Source organism: Lithobates pipiens, unplaced genomic scaffold (assembly GCF_037356315.1).
Source record: "Lithobates pipiens isolate NorthernLeopardFrog02 unplaced genomic scaffold, aLitPip1_a1.2 Scaffold_18, whole genome shotgun sequence".
NCBI lineage: Eukaryota > Metazoa > Chordata > Amphibia > Anura > Ranidae > Lithobates > Lithobates pipiens.
The window spans coordinates 248,256,850-248,279,126 of NW_027507758.1; the positions used below are offsets into that span (position 1 = coordinate 248,256,850).

General features: G+C 42.2%; 1 protein-coding gene across 8 annotated transcripts in view; it reads left to right on the top strand.

The window, feature by feature from the left end:
• Positions 1-22,277, top strand: part of NHSL1 (NHS like 1) — a 289,800-nt gene that overhangs the window by 144,172 nt on the left and 123,351 nt on the right. The window contains exon 1 of one of the 8 annotated variants that reach the window (XM_077486767.1): positions 19,614-19,736. The exons of the other annotated variants lie outside the window; for them this stretch is intronic. The gene's annotated coding sequence lies outside the window, so the exon portion shown is untranslated. Of the gene's footprint in view, positions 1-19,613; positions 19,737-22,277 lie in introns of those variants that run through there. 8 annotated transcript variants of the gene reach the window in all.

Genomic DNA, 22,277 nt, shown 5'->3' on the forward strand with positions numbered 1-22,277 from the left:
CCTTTAACCACTTTGCATCCAGGTCAAATCTGACATTTCTCTCCTACATGTAAAATTCATCATTTTATGCTAGAAAATTACATAGAACCCCCAAACATTATATATATGTTTTTTTTTAGCAAAGACCCTAGAGAATACAATGGTGGTTGTTGCAACTTTTTATCTCTCACGGTATTTGCGCAGCAATTTTTCAAAACGCGTTTTTTTTCAGAAAAAAAAACAGTTTCATGCTTAAAAAACAAACAAAAAAAAAACAGTAAAGTTAGCCCAATTTATTTGCATAATGTGATAGATGAAGATACGCCGAGTAAATAGATACCCAACATGTCACGCTTCAAAATTGCACGCGCTCGTGGAATGGCGCCAAACTTTGGTATTTAAAAATCCCCATAGGCGACGCTTTAAAATTTTTTACTGGTTACATGTTTTGCTTTACAGAGGAGGTCTAGTGCTAGAATTATTGCTCTCGCTCTAACGTTCGCGGCGATACCTCATGTGTGGTTTGCACACAGTTTTCATATGTGGGCGGGACTTGCGTATGCGTTCGCTTCTGCGTACGAGTTCACGGGGACAGGGGCACTTTAATTTTTTATTTTTTTTTATTGTTAATTTTACTTTTATTTTTTTAGTTTGACACTTAATTTTTATTTTTTTTGGATTACTTTTATTCCTATTACAAGGAATGTAAATATACCTTGTAATAGAAATATGGCACGATCGAACCTATTTACAGTGAGATGTGGGGTCAATAAGACCCCATATCCCACCTCTAGGCTGGGAAGCCTAAAATAAAAACAAAACAAAACCGATCCTGGCTTCCTAGCCAAATTGGCGCCGTTATTTTGAATGCAGAGGCCAGGCGTGACGTCATAACATCGCGCCCGGCCTCCGAACGATCATAGAGACTCCGGGGACGATCTGGTCCACTGGAAATCTCTATGATATTATCCGGGGGCCGGCGGATCCTGTGACCGACTCACCGATGGATATATATACATACATACATACATACATCTATATATATTATAATATATGAAGCCACAAAAATTTACTTTTATATAGTGCGAGAAAGTGTTAAATTCCCTGTTAGATTTTGATTTCTGTGCCTATGCTGGGGCGATTCACCCTTTCTGTCTTGGTGACCATTACCACTGAGATGGACATTAATGAGAATTCCATATGTAACAGTTGTCACTGGGGATCCCCCGATAGAACGGAGATATAGAACAAATTAAGTGTTCTAAAATTCTTCCAAGAGTCTATCCCAAACTAACCACTTCAGCTCTGGAAGGTTTTACCCCCTTCCCGACCAGGCCATTTTTTGTGACGCTGCATGACTTTGCTTTAACTGACAATTGCGCGGTTGTGCTTCTTATCAGCTTAATATAAATAACCCAAATAAAATTGATGTCCTTTTTTTTCCCCCACAAACAGAGCTTTTTTTGGGTGATATTTGATCACCCCTGCGATTTTTATTTTTTGCACTATAAACAAAAAAAGACCAACAATAAAAAAAAAATATATATATATATTTTTTACTTTTCTGCTGTAAAACACATCCAATAAAAAAATGTAAAAAACCCAATAAGTGTATATTGATTGGTTTGCGCAAAAGTCATAGCTTCTATAAACTATAGGCTAGATTTATGGACTTTTAAAAAATAGTTTTTACTAGTAATGGCAGCGATCAGCCATTTTATTTATTTATTTTTTTAAGCAGGACTGTGACATTGTGGCAGACAAATCTGACATTAAGTGACACTTTTTGTAATAATGGCAACGATCAGCGATTTTCAGCGGGACTGCGACATTGTGACAGACAAATCTGACATTAAGTGACACTTTTTGGGGACTAGTGACACCAATACAGTGATCAGTGCTAAAAAGAATGCACTGTCGCTGTATAAATGACACTGGCAGGGAAGGAGTGAACATCAAAGGGCAATCATAGTGGTAACTGTGCTCCTAGGGGGTGCTTTCTAACTGTGGGGGGAATTCTGTGACTGGAGGAAAACAGCGATATGTGTTTGTCCTTAGCAGAAACACAAGATCTCCATTTTTCTCCCTCCCTTGTTTACATAGGCAGACTGCCTATGTTTTGCCCCTCCAGTGAACAATTGTGGGTGGCCGGCGGCATGCCCCAGAGCCGAAGAGAGCAATCGCATACATGAATGTGATTTTGCGCCCTGCCACAGTATATGTACGCGGGGCCGTCCTTAAGCGGTTAAAAAGGCTCATGCTTTAGATATACTTCAAGCCGGATCAATAGACTGAAACCCAGCCGTTTCAGCAGGCACTGGCCGCATTTTGATCAGTGTAGGCCATCCCTTTGTGACAGAAGTTGATTGTCAGATCGGTATCTGTCAAACAGACCAGTCGGAAAACTTTTGTTGATCAGCAGTTGCAGCCAGTCAGTGTACTCTATACTATGGATGTGTGGATGGAGCTTGAACGAAAAAAATAAAATACTAATCTAGGGCCGACTTTAGAGCAGAAGATATTCACATGTCTCATTCTATCACATATCCCGAAAGTAAGAGGATTAATATTCCTCATTTCAGGTCAGTGGGCAGAGTGATGCCAATTATTCCTTTATATGCCATCAGCCAGGTGCATATCCAGAACCACTGGTGTATAGTACAAATAAATCCTAATGGTCTATTACACAGTCATTTTTGCAAACTGAATACAACTGTTTCATGCTTTTCGGCTATCATCAGTACAGTGTATGGAAATCATGGGTTCTGGAGCCAATAAGACAACGAGATATACTTTAAGCTTACGTTAATAAGAAAAGCCGGAAAGTGATGTTGAGTTGAGCACAAAAACTGTGTTTAGCATTAGGATCCCTATTATAGACAAACGTTTGCTTATCCAAGTTAAACAACTAATTGTTTTGTCTGTGCTTGATGTTGCTATGCAAACGAAGAACGATGGCTAGATAAAGTACACCCAGAGTAAATATAAACGCACACATACAACACGCCTTAACCTCATAATGACAGCTGACTTACTATTTTTACAGTTGTAGTAATGAAAATAGGACAAGATTCAACATCTGCTAAGACCACGCTGGAAGAGAAAAGTAAATAATCTTTTAAATGACTGTTAGACCCCTTTCACACCGGGGCCGCCTGTGCGTTTATATTTAGAAAAAAAGGTGCATTAAAAACTCATATCGAAGTTACTGTGTAGAGGCACATTGAGGTCCAGTGAGCCACGCCATGAACCGTTCATGCGTTGTTTATCATCCGCATGTCCCTTCTGCATCTAAAATCCTGCCTGTTCACATTAGTTTTTTTTTTTATTCCACTTTAACCACTTACAGACCTGTAATGTGCTGTGGATGGGCAGCCTGTGTAGTCAAAGTGACGTACCGATGCATCACTGCCTGGGCATGAGTGTACACAGAGGGGTCTGTCAGCAAGTCCCGGCCAATGATTCATGACCGAGACCTGCTGATTGGCTGTGTTCAATCACAGCCCAGAGCCCTGTGTTGACAATCAACGCAGGGTTATGTATAGAGGGAATGATCTCTCTGTTTCTTATCTCTGCAAAGCAGGGATAAGAAACAAACAGATCTATTAGTAAAAGCATCACATAATACACACATTACACATTGTTATGCCGCGTACACACGAACTGACATTGCGACGGACTAGGTCCGACGGTCTTCCCGACGGACTTTCGGCGGAGTTCCGACTGACTTTTCAAATGAATGGACTTGGCCACACACAAGTACATTAAAGCCCGACAGATTAGAACGTGATGACATACAACCGGACTAGAATAAGGAAGTTCATAGCCAGTAGCCAATAGCTGCCCTAGCGTCGTTTTTTGTCCGTCGGACTAGCATACAGACAAACAGATTTTTCGACCGGACTCAAGTCCGTCGGAAAGATTTGAAACATGTTTTATTTCTAGGTCCGTTGGACTTTTGGGAAAAAAAGTCCGCTGGAGCCCATACACAATCGTAATATCCAACGGATTCATTCTGTCGACCTAGTCCATTGAAAAGCCCGGTCGTGTGTATGTGAAATTAGGCATACGTTTCACCCCTTGAGCGCCTTTAGATGTCACCCCTTTCCAGCCAATGTCATTACAGTGACAATGTATAGTATTATCACTGATCACTGTATTAGTGTCATTGTTGATGTCAGTGTCAGTCAGCTCCCCCCCAACTTCAGTTAGTGTCAGATTGCCTGCCGCACTATTGCAGTCCTATTATAAGTCACTGATCACTGCCATTAGTAGTATAGAAAAAAAAAATCCAGTGTATATATACTATAGTTTGTAGATGCTATAAATGTTACACAAACCAATCAATATGCACTTATTGGGATTTTTTTTTACCAAAGACATGTAGCAGAATACATTTGGGCCTTAATCCATGAAGACATTTGGATATGTTTTATAGCAGAAAATAAAAAAAATTGGGAATATTTTTTTCATGTTTGATCTTTTTACGTTTATATAACAAAAAATACAAAAACCGAGCTTTGATCAAATACCACCAAAAGAAAGCTCTATTTGTGTGAAAAAATTATATACATTTTGTTTGAGTACAGCGTTGCATAACCGCGCAATTGCCAGTTAAATTGGCACCGTGCTGAATATCGGAAAATGGCCTTACCATTAAGGGGGTCAAATCCTTCTGGAGCTGAAGTGGGTAAATGGTTTGTCTCATCTGGGACATTCTGCTGGAGAACTTGTTATTTTGAAAAACAGCAGACTTACTGGCCAGATCACCAAGTGAAAATATAATAAAGAAAGCCTAAAAAAAAGAAAATGAATGCAGCCATCACATCTAATGCCCCATACACACGGCCGAACATTCCGACCACAAAATCCGTTGGATTTTTTTCCGACGGATTTTGGCCCAAACTTGTCTTCCATACACACGGTCGCACAAAGTTGTCGGAATTTCCGATCGTTCTGAACGAGGTGACGTCAGACACGTATGTCAGAACTATAAATGGGCCAGTAGCCAAAAGCTTTCATCTCTTGGTTTATTCTGAGCATGCGTGGCACTTTGTCCGTCGGAATTGTCTACACGCGATCAGAATTTATGCGATCGGATTTTGTTGTCGGAAAATTTTAGATCCTGCTCTCAAACATTGTGCGTCAGGAAAATCCGACAGAAAAAGTCCGATGGAGCCCACACACGGTCGGATTTTCCGTAAACATGATCCGATCGCACATTTTCCGTTGTAAAATCCGACCGTGTGTATGGGGAATTTTTATTTGAATTATTTTTAGCCAATGGAAACTAGTTACTAAGGGAAAAAAAAACCCTTAAAGCAGGATTAAACCCAAAAGCAAAGTTTTTGGTATTGGTAATCTGCAACAACAACAAAAAAAAAAAAGTTTGCTTTTGGGTTTAATCCTGCTTTAAGGGTTTTTTTTTTTTTTCCTTAGTAACTAGTTTCCATTAGCTAAAAATAATTCAAATAAAAATGACCTACAAAAAAAAAAAAAAGTCAAAAATGCCCAAAGATGGTTAGGTCAAGTGTGTTGAATGCAGTCTTAAATCTTCGGTCAGTTTAGAGTTGCACTGGGTGGCAGAATAAATATCTATGACGGGATGAGAAAACAGTCACACATACATGTCAGTTCTAGGTACAGCACTAAGTAGTGTGCCACCGCTCTCTTGTTGGCTGTCGCCATCTGTATAAACACAGCCTTGTGCCATTTATCATTTGATGTCCCTGTTAAATGTCAGGCCTGGACATCTCTTTACAAAAAGAGATTATACTTTTATTTATACTGTATACTCTTTTTTTTTTTTCTTGTTTGGTTCTGTTTCCATCTGTGCATACCTCCTAAAACTACTTTCCCAATATTGTACGTATGTGGTATTTGGCAGGCTTGTGCCATGTGCCGTGGTATTTCACTTACTATACTGGCACTATAATTAAACTAGCTGCACTTAGAAAGGATGCGCTTTAGATTTTCTAGCGAAATGAAAGCGACTTTTCAGCATCACATTAATAAAGAAAATACACCGAGATCCGTCTTGGCAAAGCCTAAAAGCTGGCAAACAATGACCTTCAATTTATTTAAATACAACGTCGTTTGCTAAATATGGCATCACTGAACTATCCAAACCCGCTCATGGTGAACTCTAATGCTTTGCTTCGCTGAATTAAATTTCATTGAATATGTGGCTTTGAAGTGTTGGCAAGTATCTAAAGACAAGTTCAAAAAGTCTTTCCAGCTCGCTCACCTTGAAAGGCTGGTGAAGATTGATGGGTACAGTAGAACGCTCAGTCAATCGGTCTAGACACAAAATTGTAACTTTCACCACGAGTATTGTAGAAAGAAAAGCAAAATGGGATGTAGTTTAAAGGACAGGTTCACCTTCAACATAAAAAAATTAATAATGTACTTTTTTTTTTTTGCAGATAAAAAAAATATGCATTTATAATTTTTTCCCCCAGGATTATCTTCTATACAACTAATTACATGTATTCAGAATCAGAATACTTTATTAACCTTTATTAAGGTTTTACCCCCTGAATGACCAGGCCATTTTTTGCGATACGCCACTATGGGGGTTATTTACGAAAGGCAAATCCACTTTGTACTGCAAGTGCACTTGGAAGCGCAGTCGCTCTAAACCCAAGGGGTACATCTGAAATGAGGGGAAGCTCTGCTGATTTTATCATCCAATGATGTGCACGCTAAAACGCAGTTTTTTATTTTCCTTGCATGTCCCCCTCAGATCTACAGCGACTTTACTTCCAAGTGCACTTGCAGTGCAAAGTGGATTTTCCTTTAGTAAATAACCCCCTGTGTTACTTTAACTGACAAGTGCGTGGTTGTGCGACGCTGTACCCAACTAAAATTGATGTCCCTTTTTTCCCACAAATAGGGCTTTCTTTTGGTGGTATTTGATCACCTATTTTTTGCGCTATAAACATAAAAAGACTTACAACTTTGAAAAAAGAAAATATTTTATACCTTCTGCTATAAAAGACATCCAAAAATATATATATATAAAAAAAATCTATTTTCTTCATCAATTTAATCCAATACGTATTCTACATATTTTTGGTAAAAAAATCGCAATAAGCGTATATTGATTGGTTTGCGCAAAAGTTATTGCGTCTACAAACTATGGGATAGATTTATGGACTGTTGATTTTTTTTTCTTATTGTTCTTGCTGGTAATGGCACAGCTATCAGTGATTTTTAGTGGGACTGCGAAATTGCGGCGGACAAATCTGATGCTAAGTGACACTTTGTGGACCAGTTGCACCAATAAGGTGATCAGTGCTAACAAAAATGCACTTTTACTGTATAAATGACAGTGGCAGGGAAGGGGTTGACATCAGGGGCAATCAAAAGGGTTAAGTGTGTTTCCTGGGAGTGTTTTCTAACTGTGTGGGGGTTGGACTGAGAGGAAGAAAACAGAGATCTGTGTTCCTGCTTAAAAGGAACAGAAGAGTGTGTGTACTTCCCTGTCAGAATGGGGATCTGCCTTGTTTACATAGGCAGATCCCCATTCTGCCTCTATGTGGAGCAATCGCAGGTGGCCCCGGTGGACATCAGGTCCGCTGGACCCGCTGATAGGCTCCCTCTCCGTGCAGTGGGCACACACGTGCACCCACAGTATCTATTGCACAAAATGACGTACAGGTAGGTTGTTTCACACAATAGAGCCGCCCTGCCGCGGTATATATCAGGTGGGCAGTCTTTAAGTGGTTAATCCCAAAGGGAAATTACTGCGACACAGCCGCGCTCAACAAGGACAACACAAGATCACAACAATGAACAGAACAAGACACAGTGACACAACAAAATTACCAATAACAGCAATTAGCACCCATAAAACAAATAAAAACTATACTGTAATAAACCATCTATACAATTAAAATACAACACAGAGTAAAGAACACAGATAAAAAAAAAAAAATCAAACTACCAAAATGCAAATAATACACCACTTTCTCTAGCATTACCCCAAATAGTAATTAATATAATACTAACATAAAAATCCTGATCATAAACCATATTTAAATCTTCACCTCCCAGCTTTTAAAACTCTTAAAGGGCCAGAAGGCAGTCAGCAGGAGGGGTTAAGGGGTTCATGAGGTGATCCTAAATGGCTGTTTATTTGTTTTTTTTGCCGAACAGCAATTTTCAATGGGACTTACAGTGTCTCACAAAAGTGGGTACACCACTCACATTTTTGTAAATATTTTATTATATCTTTTCATGTGACAACACTGAAGAAATTACACTTTGCTACAATGTAAAGTGGTGAGTGTACAGCTTGTATAACAGTGTAAATTTTCGGTCCGCTCAAAATAACTCAACACACAGCCATTAATGTCTAAACCACTGGCAACAAAAGTGAGTACACCCCTAAGTGAAAATGTTCAAATTGGGCTCAAAGTGTCAATATTTTGTGTGGCCACCATTATTTTTCAGCACTGCCTTAACCCTCTTGGGCATGGAGTTCACGAGAACTTCACAGGTTGCCACTGGAGTCCTCTTCTACTCCTCCATGACAACATCACGGAGCTGTTGGATGTTAGAGACCTTGCTCTCCTCCACCTTCCATTTGAGGGTGCCCCACAGATGCTCAGTAGAGTTTAGGTCTGGAGACATGCTTGGCCAGTCCATCACCTTTACCCTCAGCTTCTTTAGCAAGCAAGTGGTCGTCTTGGAGGTTATGTTTGGAGTCGTTATCATGTTGGAATACTGGCCTGCAGCCCCATCTACCCTCCCTTTGGATCATGCTCTGCTTCAGTATCTCACAGTACATGTTGGCATTCATGGTTTCCTCAATGGACTGTAGTTCCCCAGTGCTGGCAGCACTCATGAAGACCCAGACCATGACACTCCCACCACCATGCTTGATTGTAGGCAAGACACACTTGTCTTTGTACTCTTCACCTGGTTGCTGCCACACACACTTGACACCATCTGAACCAAATACGTTTATCTCGGTCTCATCAGACCACAGGACATGGTTTCAGTAATCCATATCCTTCATCTGCTTGTCTTCAGCAAACTGTTTGCAGGCTTTCTTGTGCATCATCTTTAGAATGTGAGGGGTGTACTCACTTTTGTGGGTTACTGTATGTGCCACAACAGCAAGTCAAACAAGGCTCTATTGGATTCAATGGGGAGTTTGGCAGGCGGTGCCACCTGTGAATTAGACATTGAAGCCACATTAAACGTAAACAGCACCCTCCAGTGGTTTGATAGACATTAGGTGAGCGGTGGGGGGAGCAATAAAACCAAAGCGCAACTGTCTTTTTTTTAACCACCCCCTGGCCACCCTTGTGAAACACACCCAAATGTGGATTCAGTTTTTGTTTTATATATATATATATATTTTTTTTTTTTTTCCCATGTATGTCTTCCTCCATATGTGTTTTCTTTCCATACTGTATAAGTCAAGAGCCAGTAATTGGGTAGCTCAGAACACTAAAGTTTTCCCACAGTCAGAATGATAGGAATGGACTTCTTTGGTTTTTATTTCTGTTGCACTTCTGGGTATTTTGGATGCATCTCTAGCAAAGTTTAGAGGTCACTAGGCCTTTGATGTGATCTCACTTATGCTGGTATGAAAGGTCAAAGGTCTTTCTATGCTGTGGGGTCATAGGCTAGAAGGGTAATGGCTATATTAAGAGTGTAGGTTTTTGGATTGTGTGTGGGAAACTTGTTTGGAAGTTTGAAGGGGCAACGTGCTGTAATTCCTTGGATGGCATGGAAGAATAATCAATCTAAACTGCATAACAATGACAAGTGTTGCCTATAAATTCTTAAATCCTTACATTTAGCCTTTGTTGTTGGGTTATGGAGAAATTGGTTGGGATTTTTCCTGTACTTATAGACACACGATGTAGAATGATATATTTCAATTCATTTATTTATTATTGTAGCATAACTGTATGCAGCTACCATGAGTCCTATATGTATAATCCTTTCTTGGCCTAACCCACATGCATGTGTTTTTAATTTTCTTTGGAACACTGTGTATTAGCTGTATGAAAAACATTTCTGATATTTTCATCCAAGGGAATACTTTTTTCTACAGATTATGTTCTTAATTTATTCTTTACATTATAGGGTCCAATTGAAAGCATCTTCAAACTACTATGGACCAACTTTACAAAGGTTCATTAGAAGGTCTTGAAGGTGTAAGCATGACGTTTAAGTTACGCTACGCTGCATAATGTTGTTTGCTAGTTATTTTCCCTAGTGTCCTTTGCTAGATACTGTATGTTACTCCAAAAGTTGTGCCAGTGCCTTTTTTCTCCTACTGCTTTCATGCTTTCACTTGCATGATGTAAATTAAAATTGTTGTCCCCCATAAAGGCCTTCATAGGTCACCGCAGAGTAGAGAAGTTCTGGGACAGCAAGTGTGCTAGGCAATAGTAAGAATCCAGCTTTTGCGTCAACCCATCTAGCAGTGGCTGCCATTGAGGTAAGGCCCCTTTCACCCTTACGCAACTTGTTCTGCGATTTGGGACTGCAAAGTCGCATGACAAGTTGTACCCCATGATTTCCAACAAGTATCATTCATATCTGTGCGACTTCAAAGTAGTCCCTGTACTACTTTGGTCCGACTTTAATGCAAGTTGAGGTCCATAGACTTCAACTTTACACAAGCTTTCCCTGAAATCACGACTGCAAAATCGCAGAAAAATCGCTGCAAAATCATGGTGTTTTTTTCATCCGTAAAGCAGAGAGAGATAGGTGCATACAGGTAAAACATCTCACAGTTTCTAGTAAAACTGGTAATGTGTAATAGTTATGAGTTTGTGATTATAAAAAGCCCTGTCCATTCACTATTTCAGGCTACTCCAGGGAGCAGAAGCTGGTTCTGTTATACAAAGAAAGAAGAAAGGGAAGAGCGCCTCTTGGTGTAGACTAATAAGGCACTTTATTAAAACCAAAAAAAATGGCCACCCACAACTGTACACTAAAAACGGGCTAATCTGTGATATGCCAGGACCCTGATGGTGACATCCTCACAGGGAGAACGCCAGGGTCAGCTATACGTGTCTATCATGATGGAGGAAGCCAGCTGTAGCTTGAGAAAGGAGTGCACATTCCTGGATTCAGCATTGCACATGCTCAGAAATGCATCGCTCTCCCCCACTCCCAGGTATTTTCACTCCGTAGATACTGCATCCCATGCTGAATTACATCCCTATCCTGGATGGCCAAAGATGGCTTCCTTCTCCATGATAGACACATATAGCGGACCCTGGCATTCTCCCCTGTGCGGATGTCACCATCATAGTCCCTGCATATTACAGATAAGCCTGTTTTTAGTGTACAAATATGAGTGGCCTTTTTTTTGTTTGTTTTAATAAAGTGTCTTATCGATCTGTACTTAGAGGCACTCTTTCCTTGCTTATTTTTTTTCATCCATGTGGTCTTGTTTCATTCCCATGGTTTATTGCATTTATTGGCTTTTATGCCCCGTACACATGATCGGATTTTCCTACAACAAATGTTGGATGTGAGCTTGTTGGCAGAAAGTCCGACTGTGTGTGCGCTCCATCGGACATTTGTTGTCGGACTTTCCGCCAACAAATGTTGGCTAGCATGTTCTCAAAATTTCTGCCAACAAATGTGTGTTGTCGGACTTTTCGATCCTTTGTAATTGTTGGCCAACATTTGTCTGAACGTGTGTATGCAAGACAAGTTGGAGCCAACAACCTTCGAACAAAATGTGGAGGCACAGTGGTGTAGAGGTTAGCACTCTCGCCTAGCAGTAAAAAAAAAAGTTTGATAACATTTAGTTATGTCAATAATAAGAAGAAACAAATTATTTGTGGTGGCGAGCCTAAAGCTGACCATACATGGCTTAACATTTGTTTAATTCCTATTGAATTGAACGAAACATAAACTATAGGCTGCCCTGTCGGCACCTCCAGCTTAACAAAAGTTGATTTAAAAAGTTACTGAACTGGTTGGAAAATTATTGGCCAAACAGTCACTGCATCCTATGAGATACATTTAGGCCTCTTTCACATGGCCGATCCGTTCAGGTCCGGCTGTCAGTTTTTTAGGCGGACCTGAACAGACACTCCATAGATCGCTATGGAGCGCTGGATGACGTGACATGTCCGTTGACATTCGACCTGCTCCGATCCAAAAAAGTGTGACAGAGGAAAAGCCTACTTTTCCATCCGTCATCGGATCGGGTAACAACGGACTCTGTGGTCCGACGTCATCTGATCCCCCATAGGGGAGAGCGGCGCTCTGACAGGTCCGTCCCTGCACAGTCTGCAGAGACGGACCGGTCATCTTCCTGCTTAGCGGGGATCGACGGAGCGATCCCCGCTGAGCAAGCGGATGTTCACGAGTCGGATCATCGCGGATCCGCCCCGTGTGAAAGAGGCCTTACTGTTCAGGTATTCAGGCAACTGCAGGTGTCATGTTTATGTGATTATAATATATAAGTCATGGTGGTGAGTGTGGATGGAGGAATCTATTGATGTGTGTATGGCCTGCCTTACTTCGAATACTAACTCCTAATGCTTGCCACTGTCCATGTATGAAGGGGGCAGGAAATGCCGTGGCAAATTTTTCAGGACTACCTTGGTGTAAGATTTATCTTTTTGATTTCAAATTGGGTATTTAAAAAAGAAAATGAGCATTGCTTTTTATTTTTGCCCTCTGGGGGCTGTACGAGGTTCTGAATAATCTTGCTAAAACTTGTCATTACCTTTAGACAAGGTAGCTTTTGCCATATATTCAGGATGAGGAAGCCCATGGCTTTATGTGTTTGTTATCTCTTGTGTAGGTTTTCTAACACACTCATCTGGTCACTCCCATCTTTCCTGTTGCACTGCAATAATGTCCAAACTCATATCAGCCTAGACGTCTGTAAATCATTGCACAGGACTGACTATCTGGGCTAGGCGTGCCACTGAGTAATACTCTTCTACAGGCACGGTTTTACAAAGTGTGTAATTATATATAATGGCGCATTTAAATGAGAAGGTTCCATTAGAAATAATGCTGAAATAGAGGGATGGTGATCAGATGTGTATGTTTATTTTGTATGGGGATTACACTTGTGTACACAATGTTGTATAGAAACCTTGTAGAGAGGAGCTATGGTATGAATTACATTGAAAGAGTAGGGTTTATATCATCTACTCATCTTGCACAACCTATTGCACAAGTTTTGCAATCTGGGGGAGAGCTTGTAATGTACCTGCCTAAGCAATGCACTCCTACAATATAAATATCCTCTGTCATGCTGGCTTTTATCACAGATACTGTGATAAAGATTACTTAAAGTAATCAAATATGAAAGTTTATCCACTGAAGCAGCTTCATGGCTTATGTTGTAATGATGTTTTAGTATAAATTGATTACACTGTGTGTGTATCTTTTGCTTTCCTGTTTAAATGGACTAGCAAAACTTTTATTACTCTAAGCACTTAGGATCTTATTTATAAAAATGTCTATTAGAACTGTACTTGGAGAAACTAATCAAATTCAAAACTGCACTGGAAGATTAGAGATTTAGAATGAAGTTGTGAATCCAGTTGGTTGGTATGGAAGATACAGACAGTTCTCGTCAAGTCATTGTGAAAAACCCCTGACAATCATAAATCAAGATTCATACGTAAGGGCCCTTTCACACGGGCGGGCCGTTTGGGTCTGCCTGTCCGTTTTTCAGGGGTGTCCAACCTTTTGAGGAGCGAGGGCCACTTTATCGACTTGGTAACCGGTTGCGGGCCACAATGAGCGTAAAGAGGGGATGGCAGGTCTGTGTCCACTCTGAATATGTAGAGCAGACAGGATTGCAACCGCTCTACCCTAAGGCCCTCTGATTCGCCCAGACAGAAGGGGACAGATCCCCTTCTGTTTTTTTTTTTTTAAGGTGATCGAATTGTAGATAGGCGGGTGTAAACAGACACAAGTCTGTTTTATATCTGCCGCTCTATAGAGGTGAATGGAGAGTCTGTTTGAGTCCACCTGAAAAACAGACAGGTGGACCCGATCGGACTGATCATGTGAAAGGGGCCCAAGGCTGCTTTCACACTGATGCACAGTGGTTTACCTGCTCCTCAACTGACCTCAATCTACACTTCTTCCTCAGGATTCCTACTGCTGGCTGGTTCTGCTGGTGGATACTGCTGGCTGGTACTGGTACTGCTGGTGGGTAGTGCTGACTGGTACTTCTAGCTAGTACTGATGGCTGGTACTGCTGGCGGGTACTGGTAGTGCTGGTGGGTACTGGTACTACTGGCTGGTACTGGCTGCTGGTACTGGCAGGTAATTCTGGCTGGTACTGGTAGTTCTGGTTTATACTGCTGGCTGGTACTGATGAATGGTACGGATGGTGGGTACTGGTACTAGTACTGATGACTGGTACTACTGGCTGATACTGTTGGTACTGGTACTGCTGGCTGGTACTGCTGGCTGGTACTGGTGATGCTGACTGGTCCTGCTGGCTAGTACTGCTGGTGAGTACCCGTGCTGCTGGCTGGTACTGGTACTGCTGGTGGGTAGTGCTTACTGGTACTGATGACTGGTACTGCTGGTGGGTACTGGTAGTGCTGGTGGGTACTGGTACTACTGGCTGGTACTGATACTGGTGGCTGGTACTGGTGCTGCTGGCTGGTACTGCTGGCAGGAAATTCTGTCTGGTACTGGTACTGCTGGTTTATACTGCTGGCCTGTACTGATGAATGGTACGGATGGTGGGTACTGGTACTGCTGGCGGGTACTAGTACTGATGACTGGTACTACTGGCTAGTACTGTTGGTACTGATACTGGTGACTGCTGTCCCAGATCATGGGTTCCTGTGACCCTCCATCCCTGAGCATAATTGTGGCATAAGCATGCAGCTGCAGTAGAGAGCAGAGCCGATGCTTCCTGTCACAGGCGGGGTACATTTGGTATCACTCCGCCTGTGAAGGAGCTGGCGCTATACAAGAAGTATTGGCCTGCTTCCTCTAGCAGCAGCTCTGTTCTTTGCACTAATGCTTAGAGATGGCGGGACGGGAACCTGCAATCTGGGCTTGCCGACCCACCGTCTCAGAGCAAGACATGGCGGGTCACATCGGAGGGCACCGCGGGCCAGCGGTTGGGCACCCCGGCCCTAGGGTGTCTGAGGGGGGAAGATGTAAATGAGAGAAGAGAGGAAAAGGAAAGGAGAAAAAAAAGGCATATATAGGTAGGGGTAGAATAGGCGAAATGATAGGACGAATGGAAAGGGTGTAAATCCACATGGGGGCGATAGGTCTTCAAATGGCATCTAATACAGAAGATTTTAGCAGGTTAAGATAGCGATAAGTATTCATCTGAATAGTAAAACAAGTCCCAGTGAAGTCCTCTATATTATTTCTATAACTATGTGATGGATGTTCTTCACCCTGGTGAACCATTTAGAAATGGTAGGTGGAGAATGTTTTTTCCACATACTGGCGTTGCATGTCCTGGCAGCAATTTAGTAAATGCTTTAATAGTGCCTTACAGTATCTCTTACTGGACAAGTTGAGAAGCACTGCAACAGGGTTGTCAAAAAGGGAGACGTTTGTTTGTGAATATTTTTTAGGACTTGTTGCCAAAGAGCCTGAATGTTTGCACAGTCTCAAAAAATATGAAATATTGTACCGACCACGGCTACGCATCGCCAACAAGAAGGGCTGTGTCCAGGAAACATGGATGCTATAAAAGCGGGAGTCTGGTACCAACATGACAGAATTTTATATGTAGTATCTTGGTATTTGCTACACATAGACGATTTGTTGTCAAAGAAAAGTATACAATGCTTCTGGTCATCAGCGAATCAGTGAAGGTGGTATCCAGGTCCCTTTCCCATTTGGCTAGGTATGGAGGATCCTGCTGGGAGGATAAGTCTAGCAGAATACCATATGAGGAAGAGAGTGATTTACGAATGGAGCCTTCACTGGGGCAGAGGTCTTCAAATGGGGTGAGGCAACTGTTCTATATGTAGTTTAACCTTTAGAAGCTGGAAATCTATGTAGTAAGCACCACTACTACAGTAATCTCCACTAGTTTCCACGTCCAGTGCTGATCAGCTGCCCTGCTGTGTTCTGAATGCAGGAGGTCCTTTGCTTTGCACAAGCACCATTCAGAAATTGTTTAGTATTTTCTCAGTGAATGCAAAGCCTTCTCTGATTGGATGAGGTGGAGACTTGGGCAGACTTCTGGGAAAATCTGTGAGCCAATCACACAAGCAGGAAATTATGTTTCTGGGGAGTGGTCAATGCACATTCTGTGTACAGAACAACTCCAGGTAGCCATATTGCATTGCATTTTTAGAAAATTACAGCGACTGTAGTTTGAAAAGGAAAGGTAATTTTTAATAACATTCAATTATGAGACTTGTGTCACAATTGTATACACTATATTATTTTTTCTTTATTTGCTATTTTTTTTTCCCCACGAAAGTGGAGTTACGCTTTAAGCTTTGGCAAAAGAAACCTGGAAGCTGATTTCTAGAGCTGCACCAGATTTTGCATTTTTTTAGTGTTTCCAGGGCATCAATTAAAAGAAAATCTATATAGGTCACAAAAATTTTGGAAGTTTTAACTGTTCCATAATTTAAAGATAAAAAAACTTTTAACCTTAGATAAACGTTAAAAATGATGATATGCTGGGGTATTCTCATCATGTTGTTTTGCCGTAAATATGTAGGCATGGCTTCATGTAAAAGCTTTGGGTTCTTTAATCTTGGAGAAAAGAAAGAGTAAACCATGATTGTCCAGGCATGTCCTGCAAACAATTGTTTTCAGTTTGTGGAAGATTGGCCTTTCTCTCATCCACTTTACACACAAAACACACTTAACGATTTAGTCTAAACCTAGGCCATTGTTATGCAAGTAGTAAGGGCTGCTTGTTTCATTTCAAATGCTACTCAGCTTCAACTGAATTCATTCATGGAGTGTGGAGATAAAATATTTGCACCTTTTTTCAGAGTACCTAATATAAATTGAACAGCCTTCTGTGTCGTTTTGCTTTGTTTCTGTGACTTGGTCACATGCAAACTCTTTCCAAAATAATGGAAAATATATTCATGTAATGCTTCTAAGTTTCCATTTTCCATTGTGGAAGTGCTTGTTTAGATAAGTGGCACCTTTGCCTTGAAAGACTATTAAAAACTTCACTGTAGCCTTTATTGCACTGAATGGTCTTTTTGTGTATAGTCAACTACACCAGTAGACTTTTTGTTTGAATGTTCCTATGGAAATTCTGAAAAAGCATTCATCAGGGCATTCGATAGTACTCTAAAGACTTTGCACAAATTTCATATGAAACCCTGAAAAATCTTGTTCAATTGTCATGTCATTGTTTTAAATTCTACATTTGATTTAGGGAGACACATGCACATTACAAAAGGGCCGATTTTTCCCGAAAACAAATCACATTCAGTTAGAATTTAATTAGTTTGAGAAAAAAATTATATTCTTCGCACAACCAGCTACCTACAGTGCCGTTACTGCCGCATACACACAACCGGACTTTCCGGCAGACTAGGTCGGAAGGGATTAGTCCGTCGGACAATACGATCATGTGTGGGCTAGTCTATCGTTTTTCAAAAAATGAATCCGACGGACCTAGAAATAGAACATGTTTCAAATCCATCCGACTGACTCAATTCTGACAGACTAAAATTGGGAAAACCATTTGTCTGTATGCTGGTCCGACAGACCAAATACAACGCAAGGGAACTATTGGCTACTGGCTATTGAACTTCCTTGTTTATGTCATCGCGTTCAAAACGAACAGACTTTCGAACGGACTTAGTCCGTTCGTGTGTGGGCAAGTCCGTTAGTTTTTGGAAAGTCAATCGGAACTCCGCCTAAAGACCGTCGGACCTAGTCTGCCGGAAAGTCTGGTTGTGTGTACGCGGCATTAGAGACACTAGCCTTCATCAAACTTTAGTGTTCGATACACACTACAAGTTATTTTTTGTTCAACCTAGTAGGTTGAATGAAAAAACTGACAGCTCAGATCTGAGCAGCTGTACTAACCATCCAAAGTTAGTACAGCAATCTTCTCTGCTGAGCTGTTGTGTTCTGACAGAGGCCCCCCCCCCCGCCAGAACACGCAGATCAGCGCTCCCTGCCATTGGCTGAGAGTGCTGATCATGAGCCTTTGGCTGTTGGTTTTCTAGCATGGTCGTCCAACAGAAAGTAGTCAAATGGCCGGCTAATGTTAGACAGACCAACATACACACAGGCCGAATGTTGAATGTTTTTTTATTGAACTGGCTGATGTCTCCTGCCATTCAGCCCATGTGTACAGGGCTTATCACTTTGTACATTCTGTTATCTTCAGGGCTCAAGAAGGGGGAGGCTTTTTCCTCCAAAATGCTTTGGCTGTATGCAGTACTCTTAACCATTAAATGTTTCAAAAAGTCTTAAGATTAACTTTTGTACCAGGTGCTCCTCCATACACATTCAAGAATTTACTATCTGGCGAGCAATTCCTTGTGTCGCTGGTACATCTAAACCAGACTTCAGTCACGTATTTTCTTCTTTTAAGATGGAATCACTTTACGGTAGACCATTAGAACCAATTTTTTCATTTATTGGTCCAATGCTATCACACGCACATCAGGCATTCATCTCCTTTGATCTCCTTCGTCACTACAGTCGAAAACTGTCACTGTCAGAGAGGTAGAAGCCTAGGACAAGAATGGGGTCCACCTACACCAGACTTCAATCACATCTTCGCTTCTTTTCCTTCTCCTTCGATCTCCTTCGTCACTATAGTCAAAAACTATGGTCAGTTCAACCTCATTGAAAAATAATTAATGGGGCAATTTTTTTAAACAAAATTCTACTGGTGTAATGACCACTTAAGAAAGTTAAGACTAAAGAAATCACTGCACCCAGTGTATTCTGTAGTTTGATAACTCTGTTACAGTGAATTAGAATACATAAGAGCACCGTGATCTGGATCACGACAGAGTGGTATTTCTTCTCCGTATCAACACACACTTCTTGAAATAACCACATAATTGTGGGAAGCAATGCCCTCTGTATATTTTGTAGTTGAGAAGTATTGATGGGATTAGTATGTTTTTTTTGTGCCAAAATCCTTTAAACAACTAGTCTGCTTGAGTTTTGATAACAGGCAAAAGACACACATTTTACTCAATGCTCTGTTTAACATACATGGACCGTTTTGGGGTAGTTTTTCGGAAAGAATTTTAAAAGCAATCTTGTGCTTACATGGGAAGTGCGCATTTTCTGTAGAAAATCTATTTCACAGATGCCTTTGCTGGTACATAATATAAACAGTACATTTTTGTGATACCTCTTAAAGAATGCAGATTCCTGTTGGTTGGATTGCACCTGCTATTTCCGAGTAATTCTACCCATCCTTATGTTTACATGTACTGTGTATTTCTTAATATTGTTGATAATGGTCTTTAATATAATGATTTATATTTCTTTTTAAGTTATACCATCGATGATGATTTTTTTTTTAAAGTCCAAGTCTTGAACTTGCAGTTTGTGTGTGGTCTTTTCACAGTTGGGTTAAGACAAAGAGGAGGTGGACACTTAGATTTGCATAGAAGGTATTTGTTTTACCTGGTCAACAGGGTGAGCAAGATTCTTTGTATGTGGTTGGTTTATGCTGTCCCCTGTGAGGACGTGCTTCATTCTTGGAAAACCTTGGAACCATTGTTACATATACATTATATACTGTCTTTCTTAAGTGACTTTTAAGAAGCTGGAAATTCATTATTTAGTCGAAGGAGCAGGTAAGATTCTATTTTTGTGCGTCTCGTGTGTCCTTTTTTGCTTTTTTTTTTATATCTTGGATACTGTTGTTTTATTTTATAGACTGGTGGTATCAGCTTTAGCTTAGTGGCAATACTACTTTCAATTATCGGTAGCATTCACCTGAACAAGCTGCTGTGCCTGCATTTCATTCAAGAAAAAGGTTCCTGCTCCGTTTTGGCTGTGGGTGGTTGTGGGAACAAGTGCGATTTACACGCTGTCCCGTACCCACAACCACTCGCAAAAAGTGTGAACCTAGCCTAAATATTTTCAAGGTTCATACTCACTTACTGTATCACTGCCATGTAGACATCCAAAGCAAACCTTAGTATAACGAGAGTTTATATTATGATACTTTTTGTAATGCTTTCTTTTGTTTTTGGTCTTGATTGACCACATTTTTCCCCCTGCTAAACATGTTTTGTTCATACGTGGAACGTTTTTTTTTAGGCAATAATTTTATTTAGGCTTGGCTTAAATACACTTTTGTGGTATAGGTTGTAAATATGCCTTTAAAATGACCAAAATCTGTATTGTTGGTCCTAAACAGCCAGTCTTTTCATAAAATTAGCTGTAAGCTGAGTCATTGAATTGTGGCTCTTGTAACAAAAACCCGAAAATAAAAAAAAAGATAAGATCTGTAATATGATTTCCTGAAAAACCACATGTTGGAAAACATCATATCGGTCAGGACAAACAAGTTGTTGCCATTGTAGGTTTATCTAATATCAGATGTTGTGCTGTGTTGACAAAGGACATTCCTGTGTATAGACATCATTTCATGGCTATTCAGCAATATGCTTGCCCCACATTTCCTTTTTAATTCATATTTCACTGCTTTGTGCAGTAGTCAACACTAAGGCCGCGTACACACGGGCGGACTGTTCGCCCAACCCTGTCCGCTGAACAGTGTTTGGGCGGACAGTCCGCTCGTGTGTGGGCTTTCAGCGGACAGTTTCAGCGGACAGTTGGACGGACAAAGTCTTTCGGAAATTCCGAAAAACTGTCCGCTGAAACTGTGTTTGAGCGAACAGTCCGCCCGTGTGTGGGCCTGTCCGCTGTACTTTCGAAATGAGCGGACTGTTCCCGCTCGGAAAGTCCGCCCATTTCGAGCGCGTGTACAGGTAGGCGGGGCACGCGAAGGAGAAGTCGCGGGCTCCGCCGCTTGGAATGGGCTTAAAGGGGAACCCCAACGCCGAAAAAAATCGGCGTGGGGGTTCCCCCAAAGTCCACACCAGACCCTTGTCCGAGCACGCTACCCGGCCGGCCAGGAAAGGGGGGCGAGCGAGCGCGCCCCCCCTCCTGAGCCGTACCAGGCCGCGTGCCCTCAACATGGGGGGTGCCTTGGGGAAGGGGGGGCCGCGCGGCCCCCCCACCCCAAAGCACCTTGTCCCCATGTTGATGAGGACAAGGGCCTCTTCCCGACAACCCTGGCCGTTGGTTGTCGGGGTCTGCGGGCGGGGGGCTTATCGGAATCCGGGAGCCCCCTTTAAGAAGGGGGCCCCCGGATACCGGCCCCCCACCCTATGTGAATGAGTATGGGGTACAATGTACCCCTACCCATTCACCTGTGAAATAAAGTACAAAAAAAAACACAACACATGGAAAAAGTATTTTATTGCACAGCTCGGGGGGTCTTCCGTCTTCGGGGGTCTTCTCGCCGGACTCCTCCGCTATGTGTGTGTAGCTCTTTTGCTAGCGGAGGAGTCCGGCTTTCTTCCTCCCCGCCGCCGGCCTCTTCTCCCGACTTCGGGGGTCTTGTCCCCCTCTTCGGTTCTTCTGCCGGGCCACCGCGCCTTCTTGTAGCTCTTTTACAGGCGGTGGCCCGGTCTTCTGTCGCCGCCGTCGTCGCCGCCGCCGCCGCCTTCCGTTCTTGTTCTTCTTCTTGTTCTTCTTCTTCTTCTCCTGGAGATGTTGACTCGACGAGCTCTCCGGCCGGAATGCCAGAGCCGCGCTGTGCGGTCACTTATATAGTGACAATGGGGCGGGGTCACATGGTATATGTCACATGGGTTGGTCACATGGTGACCCCGCCCCCTTACGATGTCATAGTCCCCATGTGACATCAACCCATGTGACCAACCCATGTGACATATACCATGTGACACCGCCCCATTGTCACTATATAAGTGGCAGCGGAGCGTGTCCCTGGCATTCCGGCCGGAGAGCTCGTCGAGTCAACATCTCCAGGAGAAGAAGAAGAAGAACCAGAAGAAGAACAAGAACGGAAGGCGGCGGCGGCGGCGGCGGCGGCGACGACGACAGCGGCGACAGAAGACCGGGCCACCGCCTGTAAAAGAGCTACAAGAAGGCGCGGTGGCCCGGCAGAAGAACCGAAGAGGGGGACAAGACCCCCGAAGTCGGGAGAAGAGGCCGGCGGCGGGGAGGAAGAAAGCCGGACTCCTCCGCTAGTAAAAGAGCTACACACAGATAGCGGAGGAGTCCGGCGAGAAGACCCCCGAAGACGGAAGACCCCCGGAGCTGTGCAATAAAATACTTTTTCCATGTGTTGTGTTTTTTTT